Genomic DNA, 4907 nt, shown 5'->3' on the forward strand with positions numbered 1-4907 from the left:
ATATATATATATATATATATATACATATATATGGAGAGAGAAAGAGAGAGAGAGACGTGTATGAGTGTGTAAGTGTGTGTGTGTATACGTGCGCTGTGTTTAAATACAAGTGTGTGTCTACGAATCTGAATGCATTGTATATTGAAATACTTAAAAGGGTAAATACGCACATTTCATGTGTATATATAAATATACGAATATAAATGTTTATCGGTATAAACGTGTATCCATCCATCCATCCATCCATCCACCCATCCACCCATCCATCCACCCATCTGTCTACCTTTCTATCTACCTGTTTGCCTTTCTCCCTGCTGCTGTAGGCGAGAACGTGTGGATAGGCGTGGGTGGAAGAAGCTTGCTTCCCAAACACATGACACCATGTTCAGTTCCACTGCGTGGCACCTTGAAAAAGTGCCTTTTATTATAGACTTGGGCCAACCAAAGCCTTAAAACCGAATGAAGCCCGTCCTATATATGTGTGTCTGTGTTTCAGTTAGTGTTGCTTGTTCCCCTCCATAACTTGACAACCGATGTTGGTATGTTTACGTCACCGTAATATAGCGGTTCGGTATAAGTTACCGATGTGGTCTCTCATCGTTACTATTAACTTGCTGAGTTTGGAGGTTCCAAGTCCCAAATAGTAGAGGTTTCTCTTTTGTTCGGCTGCAGATGGTATGAGGAGACAGGCGCGGCTGGAAATGAAGACTAGCGGTGCTTGAGTCACCTTTTCAAAACCCTTCCACTTGTAAAGTAGGCAGCCTTGTTCCAACACAGCCCCTAGGGGCTTGTTCGTAATCCTCGGATCACATACCACCGGCCATCTTATTAATCATAAACTTATATTAAAATAGCAACACCACATATAATAAGGAACATACTAATCACGATCTCATAGGTAGAAATAAGGGCATCAGACCTTTGGATTTCTAGTATTTTACCGCAGCAAATGTTGATTATTATGGATGTAATACAAATAGCAGCAACAATAACAACATTAATAATGTTCATACTGAAGGTAGAAACCCTGTTGACAATAGTAATCTAATTAGACGTAAAATAGCTCAAATAGAGATGATAATATGGAAACCATTAATTGTATTAATAATTGCAAGCATAATAATAAAGGCCAAACTATATTAATACTAAGATAGCAATGAAGCCTGGATATGGAAATCTCAAATATCAAACTAATGAATCTGTAACAAATACCACGCACTTTACCTATAATGCCGCTCGAGTTAATGCAAAACAGAAATAAATTTAGAGACGATTACGTAAGAGAAATGCGATCTGTTTTTATCTATAATTTTTATATTCTTTTTTATATATATTAATGTATTTTATATTCTTTGTATATGCATATGCGTGTTTGGTGGTTATTATTGAGTTTAACACACACACAAAGAAGCGTAGTTGACTGTTTTGCATTGGATCCATGTTTGGATAAAATGAAAGTGGATATAAAACAATTGACAAGTGGGAAAGCTCTAGGAGAAGAAGGTATTCATTGAAAAAATTTAAATATGGCAGAAATACATTGATCAATAGATTGACAGCGCTTATAATCCAAATGTGGCAAACAGGAACTATCCCTCAATAATTTAAGGCTGCATCCGTTGTCCGTCTACATAAGGTAATAAAGGTGAATGCGACAATTGTCATGGCATGTCGCTGCACTCTACTGGAGAAAAAAATTTAATCTATTACAGTCGCCTGAAACAAAATTAACATCGACTTAATCGGTTTCGTCTGTCCAGAGATTCAGCGTGAATTTAGGTCAGGTCGAGGAACAATGAATTCGACATTCAGTTCAGGAGAAGGCCCGGGAGCCTAATAAAAAAACCTCTATGTGTTGATCTTACAAAATCCTTTGACTGTCCGTCCGCAGGCTTTGTGGAGAGTAATAGCAAAGCTCAGGATTCCTGAGCAGATACTAAATGCCATAGAGTCCCTACATAAAGATATGAAGGCATCCGTTCGCTCAAATGGCAATCAGACTCAGCCTTAAAAATGGTGCAAAACAAGGTTGTGATTTGGTACCAGTATCATTTGCACTATTTTTTTTTTACAATAATGCTTGATTGTGCCTTTTCTGATGTAGAAAAGGGTGTGTTTCTTGAATATAGGACAACAAGTGGTTTTGGTAGCCAGAGAACTCACACGAGGAGTCACCAGACGAACTGCATGAATTGTAGATATTTGTGAATGGTAGCAATAATAATGTATGTTGTTGTCCGCTTAGATTTTTTTTCCTGTCTTCTCACTGAACACTTATACGTCGTTTTCCACAGGATAGTCCATCATACATACATACAAAAATATATGCATGCATACATATATATACATATGTGTGTATATATATTTATATATACGTAGATATGTCTATATATACATGTGCACATCTATCTATCTATCTATCCATCTACATATATACATATATTTGTGTATGCGTCTGCGTGCATAGACATATGAATCGCACACAGACACAAGCACCCCACCTCCACACACACACACACACATTTCAGTTGTTTAGAGATTTATTGAAAGTTTTTTTTTTTACATCAGTTACATAGAAAAAACAAAAAATCCAGACTTCGGAAACCAATTCATCGATTTTTGTTATTCTCTCTCTCTCTCTCTCTCTCTCTCTCTCTCTCTCTCTCTCTCTCTCTCTCTCTCTCTTCCTGCCCCCCTATTTTCCGCTAATTCTTTCCCCTTATCTATGTCCTCTCTTGCACTCCATTTCGCACTCTTTTCTTCTCTAAAAAATGTTATTTTAACCCTCTCTTATGTCTCCTTTGTATTCTATATTTTGCTTACACATTTAAATATGTTATTTTGCATAATATATTTCACCTATTTGCTATTTTTTGATGTGGAAGATATTTTTTCTGCATAAGATTTATTTATATCTATGCGATATTCGTTTTCTATATGATACGATACTTTTTTTACTATATAATATTCTTATGTCTGTATGATATTTTTCTTTCTGGGTGCTGAGTTTTTATCGTAAAATATTCTTTTTTTCATTCTCTATGCTTTTATCTCCCTTATGATCTTTTTATGTATCGTATACATTTATTGCATGATATTCCTTTATCATCTGTATGACACACTCACACACACTGGTGATCGTTTATTTGTTTTTTATATGACATTTTTTTCCATATAATATACTTTTATTGTAGGAAATTCATTTTTAGCTCGATATTCTATTTTTGTGTATACACACATATGTGTGTGTGTGTGTAAATATATATATATATATATATATACATACACAGACGTATACATACGTATATGTCTATATATCTATCTGCCCCCCCCCCGCCCACATATGTATAATGATATATGTTTCTTCCATGAAAACTTTTTTCTGTATAATATATCTGCTATGCTCTATGATATATTTTCTGTATGGCGCACAATCGTTGCATGATATTTTTCTCCTATAAGATATCTTTTTCTGTATGATATGGTATTTTGTTTTTTTTGAATTATGATATTCTCATCTCAATGAACTTTTATCAGATGATAATGTTATGATATGTCTATCCTGTGTGATATCGTTCTATGTATGTATGTATGCATGTATGTATGTATGTGTGTGTGTATATATGTATATGTATGTATGTATGTTTATCTGTTTTGGGCATGATTTATTTTATTGCATGATGGTACTTTTGTGCTTAATATTCCAATTTTGCATGTCCTTATCATCATCAACATTATTATTATAATTTTTTCGTGCGCGCGCGCACGCACACACACACACACACACACATTTTCCCCCCTAATATATCTCATTTGGTTTTATATTCATTTTCTATATGACACTTTTTACTTTACAGAAGATATTTATGGCACACACACACACATACTCTATGATACACACACACACACATAGTCACAAACGTACACACACACAACTTTACACAAGCATGCGCGCACGCACACACACACACAGACAGACACACATACACTCAAACACATATTACCATATAATATTAAGTATTTTTTTCGACAAGATATTCTCTCATTTCTATAATAAATTATTCTATATATAAATGTATATGTAGAATATTCTATATATAAATATATATATATTTTCTATATATTTCATTTCCAACACTGTATATTATATTTTTTACCCTATAATATTTTTTACCTAACAATATATTTTTTTCTTTACAACTTTATTTTTCACATGTGATATCCCTCTTCCGTATGATCTATCATTTTCTAAATGCTATTTAATTATTAAATTCTCCGCATGAATTTCTTTACTCTCCGACGATATTTAGTTTCTGCATGAAATATCTTTGCTCTCTGATATTCACTTTCCTACGCCTAATATATTTTTTATGTTTAACATTTCAATTTTTTATCACATATAATTTAAACTTACCAATATCCATTTTTCCCTATGATATATCTATTCTTAGATAAATCTACTCTCTTTCTGTATACACGTGTGTACGTACAGGTAAGCACACATACACACACACACACACACACACTATATATATATATATATATATATATATATATATATATATATATATATATATATATATATATATATATATGTGTGTGTGTGTGTATATTGTGTATATATGTGTATATAAATTCTTTCTCCCTGCCTCCGTATCTATCTACATATATATATATATATGCATCTTAAAACTGTTTCCCGTACTTATAGACTACACCGAAACATTTTTAAAAAATTTCTAAACGACATTATTTCCTTTCTAATATGTCTTTTATGATATGCTTCATGTGATAAGTCTCTTCCATATAATATAATTTCCCGGTATCATATTTTTCTGTACTGAAAAAAAAAAGACAATATACAAAAACAAAGCAAAACACAATATCTCTCTCTCTCTCTCTCTCTC

The sequence above is a fragment of the Octopus bimaculoides genome, chromosome 19 (genome assembly GCF_001194135.2).
Source record: "Octopus bimaculoides isolate UCB-OBI-ISO-001 chromosome 19, ASM119413v2, whole genome shotgun sequence".
Lineage (NCBI taxonomy): Eukaryota > Metazoa > Mollusca > Cephalopoda > Octopoda > Octopodidae > Octopus > Octopus bimaculoides.